The sequence below is a fragment of the Dasypus novemcinctus genome (assembly GCF_030445035.2).
Source record: "Dasypus novemcinctus isolate mDasNov1 chromosome 12 unlocalized genomic scaffold, mDasNov1.1.hap2 SUPER_12_unloc_1, whole genome shotgun sequence".
Lineage (NCBI taxonomy): Eukaryota > Metazoa > Chordata > Mammalia > Cingulata > Dasypodidae > Dasypus > Dasypus novemcinctus.
The window spans coordinates 170,201-185,432 of record NW_026688129.1 but is presented as its reverse complement, the minus strand read 5'-3'; positions in this window follow the sequence as shown (position 1 = coordinate 185,432).

Below are 15,232 nucleotides of genomic sequence, written 5' to 3'. Positions count from 1 at the left end.
AAGGAGCAGAAAGATACTGAGAGTGTATTGAGTGTATGCACACATTTTGTGAACTTACATAAAATATATACTGCTAAAATACACACAGGTTGCTACCGAAATTTTGTAAATGATTGGAAATGGCAAAAAGACAAATGGTGATTGGATCCACCTGATTTGATTAGATAGCATGTCCAATCATATGAGGTTTGATCACCATAAATGCCTGCCTGGAAAGGAAATATCCCTCTCATACCCTTCCTCACTGATCCTGGAAGGTACATTGCTTCTAGTAGTTTGCCAAGCAACAGCCAACCTGAAATCTGCTGGTAGACGGCATTATCACAGGAGGATTTCTGATTGGGTTCCATTTTGGACCTCAGTTTATCCCTCAAGAAATAGTACAGTGGGAGAAATATGTAACAATGTGGCTTTAGGTGTTGGATTAAGGCATCTTTAATTTGTAATAGTATTTATGTGCATTGTTGTAAAAAATGTGTGATCCTAAATGCTAAGTAATACATGAAGATTCAAACTTCCAAGGAAATCCATCTAGGTAAGTTTGGTTGAGACTATAAATGAACAGTGATGGAAACCTTGTTTGTATGAAAGACATTTAAAGATTAAATGATTGATTTGTTCATTCTCAGTTAAAACTTAGTCACCTCATATTTATAAGAAACCTATGAAAAAGTGAAGTGCTGAGGGTAAAACATTAATTATAACATTCTATACCACCTCCTGTGAAGTTCCCAATCTAATGGCAAAGAATTTTTCCATCTTAATTGGTTATTAGTAAATGCCTTCTCTCATGCCAAATGTGGTAATTGAATTTTGAAGAGAAAACACGCTTTAATCTAAATTTTCAACTGTTTGCCACAAGATAAGTAGCTTCTCAGAGTCTTCTATTCCTTATAACTTTTGAGAAATATTGACTTTCTTTTTCTTAATACTGTCTATTGAGCTAGACCTTTACAGATTCTGCAAAAGCAGTCATTCAAGGGTGCTAATCTAAATTCACTATAAGTTGCATATCTTGAATAACTTGGGATCCTTTTCAAAGGGATGGTGAAAATGGCAGAAGAGGGTCAATGTATCAGAAAGAGAAATCACTTTGTGCAAAGAACAGAATGGGGGTGGGATTAACTCCTCATCCCATTGGGAAAGAAGTTGCATAAGGGACTTTTTCTTAATCTACATGTATTAGTCAGTCAAAAGCATCAGCACCAGTAATTGTTTGACTTTTATAAAGGGTATGTATTTGGGGAATAAACTTACAGTCACAAGGCCCTAAACAGTCTCACTCAAGGTACCATAAGAGGTACCTTCTTACCCAAAGTCATTTCTGCCTGTAAGCATTCAGCCTTCCTTCTTCCTCTTAAGGGTCTGTGGTCCCAGCTGGCATAAAGCTCATTTCCTACTGAGCTCAGCTCCTCTATTCTCTTCACAAGGTCAGTATTAAATTATCAGGCTCATCTCTCTTCTCAGGCTGCAGGATCCTCTGTGTATCTTCTTTGTGTGAGAGTCTACTTTTTCAGTGCACCAAGGGGGCTGGGACTCAACACTGAGTCACACTTTAATGACATGGTTGAATCAAAGTTCTAATATTAACAAAATTTAATCAAAGAAATCTCAGCTGAATCTAATACAGTCAAAGGGTATCATGCCTAGAGGAGCAGACCAGTTTACAAACATAATTTATATCTCTTTTTGGAATTCATAAATAATATCAAACTGCCAATTACATGAAATATATTTTTATTTTATGTTTTGGGACATCAAAAAATTAATACCTGAGGAAGTTGGACATGAAGCCCCATGGAGATTAGGGAGATGGCAGGTCTGTTGGGGTATTACACTCAAGTTCAGTTCTGCAGACTCCATAAGCCCAGATCATGAAGACATGACAGAAAAAACCAGTGGTGCAGGGGGCTTCCCAACCAGAGGAAGAGGATGCCAGTGTAAGTAAAGACTTGGACCTTTCAGGAACCAGGGTGGCTGCATGGATCACAGAGTGGGTTTGAGCATGGAAAGATCTCTGTAACCCATGATTCTCTGTCCATCCAAGACTGGCTTGGTTTATGTCCCCACTAGGCAGACTTGATTATTCAGAGCCTCTGAGGGACATCTTGACTCCCTATTGTCCTGTCCATCCAGGTGATTGTACCATAATGAAACTGCCCATGAATTATCTTTACCTCCCTAGTGGCCCAACCCTCTGCCCTGTTTCCTTAGCAATGCCACACCTGCTTTTCTACCAAGCTTAACATTGCCCTACTTAGAAACCAGCCAACCACAGTAAAGTAGCTGCAGTCAGTAGCAGACCACAAATGTTCACTACATAATGGGATTTCCCCATTCCTAGTGCTGACTCAGTTTAGTAGTAGAAAGAACTTCCCTGAGCTTTAGTTCATTATGGTAGTAAATTATATGCATCTGGGTGAGATTTAGATGCCATTTTCTCTACACGCATGATGCATGATGAGACATGTAGCTTTCTCTGTTAAAGCATGCTATAGAGCATGCACAAGGTGTAGCCCCTCCCAACTGTCAGTCTCCTTAACCCAACCCCTAACTCCTCCTCTACACAAGGCAATGTACTACCACCCTACATTTCATCAGGGAGGCAGATCTGAGACATCCAATCTCCGGTTCTCCACTGATTTAATAAACCTTTTCCTTGAGCAACCAAACTCAGTGTGGTAGTCAATTCTCTGGGCTGGATATAGACCTAGAGGATCTGTTAGGGGATTTCCTAAGGTTGGGCAACCAAATTGGGACCTGGTGACCTCTGAGAGGATTGTTTCCTGATGGACTCATTGACCTCTGAGGTGAGGCACCCCTGAGCTCAGCAGTGTGGCTACAGGAACACCTTGTCTCGGAAAGCTGGGATCAGGTTTCCTCTGCCTGTGGCATTGGGTATACTGAAAGCAGCCAGTCAGGAAAGAAACAGGTAGCCCACAAAATCCCTGCAGCCTCAGTGAATAGTGATTTTCTTATCAAAATTATTAGTTATTCTCTAGAGTGAAGGTTTAAATCTAGATCACCCCTGGTCTTTGGTTTTGGATTAGACTTGGAGCTTTGTGGACCCAGTATTTTAGGCTAGAGTCTTACCTGAGAATCCATTCCCCAGGTATAGGACACCTCCCACTGGCAACCTCGGTGAATATGAAAATTCTAATCAATAAACTTAAAATATATCTCACCCAAGCACTGACAGGGAGGCACACTAGACAATCAAGAGAGCTCTAGAATGAAAATGAATTTAGATTTCATCTTAAAACATTAGGAACAATTTGATTATGAACCCCCATAACTGAAAGGAGAATGATATTTCTGAGTAAAAGTGCATGGCCACAGGATAAAATAGAGCATGACAGGGAATGGCCACCAAAGGGATCTCTTGAATACAATGCTATTTTGCAACTAGAAATATATTGTAAAAGACAGTAAATGAATGAAATACCATATGTTCAATATTTTATGGCTTTAGCTAATAATCTTAAACTGCAACATCAGTGTTTTGTATCATGTGATGTTATCAAACAACAGGCCTAAGACAATCTGCCAACCAAGGAAAGGGAAGAAACTACTCCCTGATTCTAACTTCTCAGACAAAATGCTGGGCATATTCATTGTTCCCACTGTACTTTATGAAGAAGTAGGAGAGGTTGATCCTGAACTGCCCTTAGATCCCCCAGAAATGTCCTCCCAACCCCATTCACAGGTATCCAATTTGGCTGGGGAGCCCTCCCATCACTGAGCAATTCCACTAAGGCTGGTGACAGCTTGGATTGTTAATAAAGGCCATCCAAGAGGTTATTTGTTTGTACACACTCCATTCTCCACTTTAGGCTTGTACAATTGGAAGAACTGAGACCTAAGTTGCTGGGAAGATCCCAAGAAAATGGAAAATATATTCAATTATATTATTACAATTCATATTCCTAGGTAAGTGTATATACAGACCTTATTGAATGAGCTGTTAACTTTGGAAGAAAGGAAAATAGTGTTAGAAAAAGACCATGGCCAATACAATGATCTGAAAGGTGGAGGATTAAGGAGGCATTGAGATCAGTTCTCTTCCAGAAAAATAGCTAGTGGATAAGTGAAGACTGTCTGGAGGACTATTCTGGGGCTAAGAACACCAGCAGAAGGCTAGCCACCACCCAGAAGAGAGAGAGGGTGATGGAAAGGAGTCTTGGCTGACTGAAAAAATTCCATGAGTAAAGATGCAGCAGTAGTTGATGGTACCCACTCCTCCACCCTCGGAGCAAAGAGCAGCGTAACTACTGGCCCCTGGCAGGTGACTTCAGACTGAGGGGGTTGCAGGGACCCTTTTCTCAAGATGGGATAGAGGGAGGGACAGAGCCTACAACAAATTCAGAATTTGGCCAGTGAGCTTGCTTTACTGCATTGGAGGGATCTCACATTTCCAGGCTGGGTGGGGCCATGATATGATTTGCAATGAAAGCCTGCACAGAACAAAAGGTAATTTGCCTTATTAAACACCCTCTCTACTGTCCTGCAGTTTTGTTGAGGACACGGAGGGAGGGAGGGAGGGTGTGGGCAGCCAAGGGAGGAGAACAACTTCTGAGAAAGTTTGTGAACCTTGGCCCAACTGAGGATATCACTTCTGTCCCACACTGGAGATTATAGTGAACGCATTCCCCCCAGCATCTGGACTCTGAGCTGAGAGGTCTACCAAAGACCACCATCTCCTGGCAGACCAGAAAAGTGCATTAAAGAAGGGAAAGTATAAATGAATGAATAAATGAATGAATGAATGAATGAATAAATAAATAAAACAATAAAGTTCCTTTACAGCCTCCCTCTCCAAGGCTTGGAAATCAGCCTGTACCTCATTATTGGGTCTTTAGCTCTGATTTGAGCAATTAAACAGGGGTGGTCCTTAATTTCCAGAACCAGCAGAACAAAGAATCAAAGAACAGTGGTAGCACACAGCTACGTAACAGTAAATCCCTAGGCAAGAGAGAGAAACTGAACATCCGAGTAAATTCAGCATAATGATCAGATGCCAAGATATCAGCAAAAATTATTAGCTATACTAAGAAAAAGGAAGGTATGACTCAGGCAAAGGAACAAATCAAAGTCCCAGGTGAGGCACAGGACTTGAAACAGCTAATCAATGAAGTTCATACAATTCTCCTAAATCAAATCATGGAGTTGAAGGACAACATGTCTAAAGAAATAAAATACAATAAGAAGATACTGGGTGTGCACAAAGAAAAATTTTAAATCTTGGATAGAAAAATAACAGAGCTTATGAGAATGAAAGATATGATAAATGAGAATAAAAGTATAATAGAGGCATACAACAGGAGACTTGAAAACATAGAAGAATCAGGACAGAACAGCTGAAATTTAAAAGAAAGATGAACAAAGAGAGAAAAGAATGGAAAAATATTGAGCAGGTACCCAGGGAGTTGAATGATAGCATGAAGTGCACCAACATACTGTTATGGGAGTTCCAGAAGGAGAAAAGAAGGGAACAGAGGCAGAAAGAGTATTTGAGGAAATAATGGCCAATATGAATGACATGAAAATATGTGTCCAGGAAGCACAACATACTCCAATCAGAATAAGCCCAAATACACCTATCCCAAGACACATGATATTCAGAATGCCAAATGACAAACATAAAGAGAAAATTCTGAAAGCAGCAAGGGAGAAGTAAAACTTCACATACAAGGGACATACAGTAAGACTTAATACAGATTTGACCATGGAGATGAGAATTGCCAACCAATAATTCTTTCTCTGACAAAAATGTCCTTCAAATATTTAATTTAGTCACAGATAAAGAGAAACTAAGACCATTTGTAAACAAGAATCCAGTTCTGCAGGAAACATTAAAGGGAATTCTGCAGCCAGGAAAAATAAAACAAACAACAACAACAAAACAAACGAGAGAGAGGCTTGGAGGAGACTGTAGAATTGAAGACTATCAGAAAGGCTAACCAATAGGGTAAAAAGACAGACAAAAACAAGATATGACATATGACAGCCAAAGGATAAAATGTTTGAAGTAAGTAATGCCTTTACAATAATTACATTGAATGTTGATGGACTAAATTCCCCAATCAAAAGACATAGACTTTCAGAATGGATAAGAAGACACGAGCCATTCATATGCTGTCTACAGAAGGCTCAGCTTATACCCAACATTGCAAATAGTCTGAAAGTAAAAGGTTGGAAAAAGATATTTCATGCAAATAGTAACCAAAAGAGTGCAGGGGTAGCTACACTGGTGTCAGACAAAACAGACTTTAAATGCAAAAAATTGATAAAAAACACAGTGCTATTATGTATTAATAAAAGGCACAATTCACCAAGAAGTATTAAGAGTCATAAATATCTATGCACCTAACCAGGGTGCTCCAAAATACATAAGACAAAATTTGAAGAGAAATAGATGTCTTTATAATAATAGTTGGACATTGTTGGAAACTGAGGCATGGTGGTCTCACAAAGGGAGATGTGCTGTTTCAATGGCTATGCTTTTAACATAGGAATGCAGCAATTAAGCCTTTTGAGTCAGCAGGATAGAGCTGTCTGGGGCAGGGAGAAATACGAGCAAACACACTTTGTAGTTTGAAACAAATACTAAATCTTTGTACTTGGAGATAAGTTCTTTAATTTATGAGTCTTGTTAGTGTGTAGTTACACTGCTTGTTATCTCGATAATTTGAGTATATATAATGCCACATGTAGAAAATAAAGTTGTCTGAGGAGTCATTACTCGCAGACCTCCTGATCCCAGCTCTCTCTCTTTCTCTCTTTATTTCACTCTCTCTTTTTCTTTTCCTTTCATTCCCAATACCCTTTGGGTCCAAATCTCCAACAGGACATTTCAACATGCCACTCAAATAAATAGAACAACTAGACGAAACATCAACAAGAAAACAGGGAACTTGAACAGTATAATAAATGAGATGGACCTGACAGACATATACAGAACATTGCACCCAAAATCAGAAGGTTATGCATTATTCTCAAGTGTTCATGTACCATTCTTTAGGATAGAACACATATTGGGCCACAAGACAACTCTCAATACATCAAAGCACATTCTCTGATTATAATGAAATGAAGCTGGAAATCAATAATAGACACAAAAGGGGAAAATCCAGAAATATATCAAGACTAAACAGCACACTCCTAATCAGTGGGTCAGAAAAGAAATTGAAGTGAAATTAGTAGATATCTCAAGGTGAGGGAAAACAAGAACAAAATTTATTAAAACTTACGGGATACAGCAAAAGGAGTGCTGAGAGGGAAATTTATAGTCTTACATGCCTATAATAAAAAGGAAGAATGAGCTAAAATAAAAGACTTAACTAAACAACTAGAGAAACTAGAAAAAGTAAACCAATCCCAAAGCAAGCAGAAAGAAATAGCAAAGATTAGAACAGTAATAAATGAAATTGAGAACAAAAGAGCAATAGAGAAAATCAACAAAACCAAAACTGGTTCTTTGAGATCAATAAAATTGACAAATGCTTAGATAAACTGCTAAAGAAATAAAGAGAAAATATGCAAATAAATAAAATCAGTAATGCGAGGGTGGGCATTATGACTGACCCCATAGAAATAAAAAGGATCATAAGAGGATAATATGAGAAACTATATGCCAATAAACCGACAATCCAAGAAAGTAGACAAATTCTTAGAAAAGCACAAACATCCTATATTGACTGTATGAAAAATCCAAAATAGAAAGAAAAGAGGAAGTAAAACCTGCACTATTTGCAAATGACACGATCTTATATTTTGAAAATTCCAAAATGTACAATAAAGTGATTAGGGCTAATAAATGAATTCAGCAAAATGACAGGATAAAATACCAACATGCAAAAATCATTAGCCTTTCTATATACTAGTAGTGAGGAAAGTGAGGAGGAAATCAAGAAAAAAGTTCCATGTACAATAGCAACAGAAAGATTAAAATATTTAGGAATTAATTTAACCAGGAATGTAAAAGATCTGTATTCAAAAAATTATGAAACACTGATAAAGAAATCAAAGAAGATCTAAATAAATTAAGGGGCATTCTGTGTTCATGGATTAGAAGAGTAAGCATCATGCAAATGTCAATCCTATTCTAATTGATTTCTAGATTCAATGCAATACCAATGAAAATTCTGACAGCCCACTTTACAGAGATAGAAAAGGCAAGTACTACATTTATTTGGAAAGGATAGGAGTCATAATTAGCCAAGAACATGCTTTAAAAAAGCAATGTGGAAGGGCTTTCACTTCCTGACCTTAAAATGTATTACAGGGAAGATTAGAAAGACACAGGACTCTCTTCTCCTCCAGAAATATAGCTAGAGGTCAGGCTGAAACAGCCTAGAAAAAAGATCTAGGATTTAAGACACCAGGCAAAGGCAGAACACTGCCCAGAGGAGACAGGGACATAGGAGGGAAATTGTGACAAAAGTTTCGTGATTTGAAACCAGTGGCTGCTGCTGCCAGCACCATCCCCACACTCAAGACTCTTTAGAACTCTCAGGCCTCTGGACCAGCAACTACGAAGGGGACTCCAGGGATCTACCACCCCAGGAAAGGGACACAGTCTAAGGCTGACTCAGCTTCTGAACATCACATTTGGAATACTGTGACCCAGGAGCCATTCCAGACCAGGTGGGGTTATGGAATTGTTTGCCTTGGGAGCCAGCAAGGGGTTAAATATATAAAACCCTCCCAACCTTCTCTACTAACAAGGAATGATTATTGAGGACCCAAAGGGGAGTGGAAATATTTCCAACCCAGGAAAAGGGAGGTGCCTGCCAGAGAAGGCTGGAGAACTGTCTCAGAGAAAGTTTGAAATACAAGGCTCATAGCCTCCAGACAGGAAGCTCTGTATGACAACATATATACGCTGGCCTGGCATTGAACTGAGAAATCCCAAAGAGTGCCATCTGCTTGCAGACCAAGGAAGGGCACTCGAGAAAATTAGAAATAAGGAGAGGCTTCTGGCCTGTATAGCCTCCCTCCCAAAGGCCTTAAGAAGGGACTTTACAACCAATTATTGGGTCCAGTGCCCAGTTTTGAGCAACCATCAGGGTAATCCTAAAAATCTAGCTCAAGCCAAGAATCAAAGAGCAGTGGTAACACACAGCCTTCTGCCACTAAATCCCTACAAAAGAGAAAGGAACTGAGCATCTGAGTAAACTACATCCTAATCAGTAGTGTAGATATTTGAAAAAAACCATAAGCCATACTAAGAAAATAGAAGACATGGCCCAAGAAAATGAAGATATCAAAGCCCCAGAAGATATGCAGAATTTGAGAGAACTAAACAGGGAGATGCACACATATTTCCAAAATCAAATTAATGAGTTGAAGGACATTATGGTTAAAGAGAAAAATCACATCAAGAAGACATTGAGTGAGCACAAAAAAAGAATTTGAAATTCTGAACAGAAACAGTAATAGAGCTCATGGGAATGAAAGACACAATAGGTGAGATCAAAAGCACATATGAGGCACGCTAGAGCTGACTTGAAATGATATAAGAAATAATAAGCGATACCAAAGGCAGAAAAGCTAAAATTGAAGAACAGAGTGAGAAAAGAATGGAAATAATTGATCATGGGTTCAGAGAGTTGAATGACAACATAAAATATAACAACCTATGTGTTGTGGGAGTTCCAGAAGGAAAAGAGAAAGGAAAAGGGGCAGAAAGAGTATTGGAGGAAATAATAGCTGAAAATTTCCCACCTTTCATGAAAAAAAATGAACTTGCATGTACAAGAAGCATACTATATATCCCAATCACAATAATTTTAAATAGAACTATTCCAAGATGCATATTACTCAGAACATCAAATAAAGATAAAGAGAAAATTCTCAGAGCAGCAATGGAGAAGCAAACCATCATGTAAAAGGGATATCCAGTAAGACTTAATGCAGATTTCCTTTCAGAATCCTTGGAGACAAGAAGACAGTTGCATGCACAATTAAGATACTGAAAGAGAAAAAATGCCAGTCAAGAATTCTTTACCCAGAAAAATTGTTCAAATATGAAGGTAAGTATAATATATTCACAAACAAACAGAAACTAAAAGAGTTTACAAAAAAGAATCCAACTTAGCAGGATATATTAAAGGAAGCCTTAGAATGTGAAAGAAAAAGACAGGAGAGACAGACTTGGAGGAGAGTATAAAAGAAAGAATAGCAGAAAGGATAACCAAAAGAATAAAAAGACAGAGAAAAATAACATGACATATGAAAACCAAAGAATAAAATGGAGGAAGTAAATAGTGCATTTATAGTAATAACATTGAATGTGAGTGGATTAAACTCCTCATTAAAAGATATGGGGGAGAGGCAGGGCAAGATGGCATCTGAGTGAGTGCACCTCAAAATCGCTCCTGCAAAGAAGTGGCTGAATATGGTCAGAGTCCTGCTGGAGTGGGCTGTTTCAGGAGCCTACAGGGCAGGAGGTGTCTGGAGGTAGATCTGGTGAGACAGTGACAGAAGAGATTCTTCCAAGAGTGAGTTTAGCCAGCAACAAGAAAATAGAATAAGAAGAACAAAGTGACAAAGAGAAGACATAACAAGCACAAACAACAAATAATTAAACCCCAAGACTAGACAAAGAAGCTAAGGAACTGATTAAACCTGTCAAGATAAAATGATGACCAGACAGCAACAAAAAACTACAAACCAAACCAATAATCAGGAAAACATGGCCGAATCCAATGAACAAAGTAAAAAAAAGGAAAAGGAGTAGAACATCAGACAAGTAATTAAAGCTCTCAGAACATATATTAGTGACCAATTTAATGAAGTAAAGGAAGAGATTAACAATGTGAAGAAAACACTTGGAGAGAATACAGAAGAAATTGCAGTCATACACACAAAAATAATGGATATGATAGTGATGAAGACAACCATTCAAGAAATCAAAACTACACTCTCAGCAAATAACAGCAGATTAGAAGTGGCAGAGGAGAGAATTACTTATGTGGAAGACAGCACATCTGAAATGAAACAGATAGTAGAACTGATCTATAAAAAGATAGAAAAATATCCAGCTGGGACAGGGACCTGAATGACAATGTAAAATGTACAAACATATGCATTATAGGCATCCCAGAAGGAGAAGAGATGGGAAGGGGGAGAAAAGTTGTGTTGGAGGAAATAATGGCTGAAAACTTCCCAAATCTACTGAGGGAGAAGTATGTACAAGTCCATTAAGCACAACACACCTCAAACAGTATAAATCCCAACAGGCCTACCCCAAGACATATGCTCGTCAAATTATCCAATGCTCAAGACAAAGAGAAAATTCTAAAAGCAGCAAGAGAAAAGAGAACCATCACATACAAAGGAGGCTCCATAATATTAAGTGCTGATTTCTCATCTGAAACCATGGAGGCAAGAAGACAGTGGTATGATATAGTCAAGGTACTAAAAGAAAAAAATTTCCAACTGAGAATACTTTGTCCAGCAAAGTTAGCATTCAAAAATGATGGAGAGTTCAAAATATTCACAGACAAACAGAAACTAAGAGAGTATGCCAACAGGAATCCTGCCCTTCAAGAAATACTAAAGGGAGTTCTGCAGGAAGAAAGAAAAAAAACAGGAGAGGTAGAGGTGGAGGAGAGTGTAAGAGCAACAAAAAAGGCAAAAAGAAAAGAAAAAAATAAAGTATGACAAACACAAGTCCAAAGAAAATATGGCTAACATAAATAATTCCTTGGAAGTAATAACACCGAATGTCAATGGATAAAACTCACTTGTCAAAAGATTCAGGAAGGAAGATTGGATAAGGAAATATGACCCATCTATATGCTGTCTGCAAGAAACATATTGTAGACACAGGGATTCAAGGAGGTTGAAAGTGAATGCCTGGAAAACACTCTTACAAGCAAACAATAACCAAAAAAGGGCAGGAGTAGCTATATTAATATCAGACAAAATAGACTTTAAATGCAAAAAAAATTGTGAGAGACAAAGATGGACACTACATATTAATGAAAGGGATAATCTTTCAAGAAGACTGAACAATCATAAATATCTATGCTCCTAACAAGGGTGCCTCCAAATATGTGAGGCAAACACTGGAAAAATTAAGTGAAAGAATAGATGCCTCTACAATTATAGTGGGGGACTTTAATACACCACTATCAACATTGGACAGAACATCTCAAAAGAGAATCAATAAATAAACAAAAACTTTGAACAGTATATCAGAGGAGCTGGACCTAATAGATACACACAGATCATTACACCCAAATACAGCAGGATATACATTTTTGTCAGGTGCACATCATCATTCTCCGGGGTAGACCATATGCTAGGCCACAAAAAAGGGCTCAATGAATTCAGAAAGATCGAAATCATACAAAATAATATCTCTGACCACAGTGGAGTGAAGCTGGAAATCTGCAAGGGCCAAACACCTGTATTTCACACCAAGATATGAAAAGTAAACAGCACAATCTTAGAAAAACAGTGGGTCAAAAGGAAATCTCAAAAGAAATTAATAAATACCTTGAAACTAATGAAAATGATAACACACCATACCAAATCTTATGGGATGCAGCAAAAGCAGTACTGAGAGGGAAATTTATAGCCATAAATTCATACATCAAAAAAGAAGAGCCAAAATTGAAGAACTAATTGCACATTTGGAGGAATTAGTAAAAAAACAACAAAGTAACCCCAAAAGAAGAAGAAAGAAAGAAATAACAAAGATCAGAGCAGAACTACATGAAATAGAAAATAAGAAAGGACTTGAAAAGATAAACAAAACAAGAGCTGGTTTTTTCAGAAGATCAATAAAATTGACAAACCCTTAGCTAGACTAACAAAGAAAAAAAAGAGAGAAGATGCAAATACATAAAATAAGAAATTAGAAATGAGATATCACCACTGACCCCACAGAAATAAAGACTATCATAAGAGGATACTTTGAAAAATTATATTCCAACAAAAAAGAAAATTTAAAGGAAATGGACAAGTTCCTAGAAACACATAAGCAACTTATATTGATGAAAGAAGAAATTGGTGACCTCAACAAACCAATCACAAGTAAAGAGATAGAATCAGTCATTAAAAACCTCCCAACTAAGAAAAACCCTGGGCCAGATGTCTTCTCAGGTGAATCTACAAAACATTATGGAAAGAACTAACTCAAATCTTGCTGAAACTCTTCCAAAAAATCAAGAAGGAATACTGCCTAACTCATTCTATGATGCCAACAATACCCTAGTACCAAAGCCAAACAAAGACACCACAAGAAAGGAAAATTACAGACCAATTTCTCTAATGAACCTAGACGCAAAAATCCTCAACAAAATACTTGCTGATTGTACTCAACAACACATTAAATGAATTATACACCATGACCAAGTGGGATTCATTCCAGCTATGCAAGAATGGTTCAACATAAGAAAATCAATCAATGTAATACACCATATAAACAGATTGAAAGGAAAAAATCACATGATCATATCTATAGATGCAGAAAAAGCATTTGACAAAATACAGCACCCTTTCTTGATAAAAACACTGCAAAAGATCAGAATACAAGGAAATTTTTTGAACATGATAAAGAGTATGTATGAAAAACCCACAGCCAACATTGTTTACAATGGTGAAATCCTAAAATCCTTCCCTCTAAGATCAGGAACAAGACAAGGATGCCCACTATCACCTCTTCTATTTAACATCGTCTTAAATCTTTTTTGATTGTTTGGTAGAACTCACCTGTGAAACCATCTGGTCCTGGGCTTATCATTTTGGGGAGCTGTTTGATGACTGTTTCAATTTCTTTACTTGTGATTCATTTGTTGAGGTCTTCTATTTCTTCTAGTGTCACTGTAGGTTGTTTGTACATTCCTAGGAATTTTTCCATTTCATCTACATTGCCTAGTTTTTTGGCATAAAGTTGTTCATAGTATCCTCTTGTGATCTCCTTTATTTCTGTGGGGTCAGTAGTAACTTTCCCCTTCTTATTTTTTATTTCATTTATTTGCATCTTCTCTCTTTTTTTCTTGGTCAGACAAGGTAAGGATTTGTCAATTTTGTTAATCTTCTCAAAGAACCAATTTCTGGTTTTGTTAATTTTCTTTATTCTTTTTTTGTTCTCAATTTCATTTATTTCTCCTCTGATCTTTGTTATTTCATTCCTTCTACTTGCTTTAGGATTAGCTAGCTGTTACTTTTCTAGTTTCTCCAGCTGTGTAGTTAGGTCATTGATTTTAGCTCTTGCTTCTTCTTTAATGTAAGGATTGAGGGCTATAAATTTTCCTCTCAACACTGCCTTCACAGCATCCTGTAGGTTCTGATATGTTGTATTCTCATTGTCATCTATCTCAAGATATTTCTTGATTTCTCTTGAAATTTCTTCTTTGACCCACTGATTATTTAAGAGTGTGTTGTTTAATCTCCATATATATGTGAATTTGCCCTTTATTTGCCACTTGTTGATTTCCAGCTTTGCGCCATTATGATCAGAGAAAGTGCTTTGTATAATTTCAATTTTGTTGAATTTATTGAGATCTGCTTTGTGTCCCAACATATGGTCTATCCTGGAGAAAGATCCATGAACACTTGAAAGGAATGCATATCCTACTGTTTTGGGGTGCAATGTTCTGTATATGTCTATTAGGTTTAGTCCATTTATCATATTATTCAAGCTATTTCTTTATTGATCTTCTGCCCAGATGTTCTATCCAATGCTGAGAGTGATTTGAAGTCTCCAACTATTATTGTAGAGATGTCTATTTCTCCCTTTAGTTTGCCAGTCTTTGCCTAATGTATCTTGGGGCATCCTGGTTAGGTGCATACGTACTTATGATTGTTATTTCTTTCTGGTGAATCATCCTTTTTATTAATATGTAATGTCCTTCCTTGTCTCTATTAACAGTTTTGCTTTTCAAGTCTATATCATCTGATATAAGTATAGTTAACCCAGCTTTTTTGTTTTTGTTACTGCATGCATGGAATATCTTTTTCCAACCTCTCACTTTTAATTTATTGGTATCCTTGGGTCTAAGGTGAGTCTCTTGCAGACAACATATAGATGGCTTATATTTTTCTTATCCATTCTGCCAGTCTGTGTCTTTTGATTGGGGTGTTTAATCCATTAACATTTAAGGTTGTTACTGTAAAGGCAGTTCTTATTTCATCCATTTTGATCCTTGTGTTTAGTCTGTCATTTTATATTTGACACTTTTAGTTACTGTTATTGATAGAGTTGTCATTTCTAGAT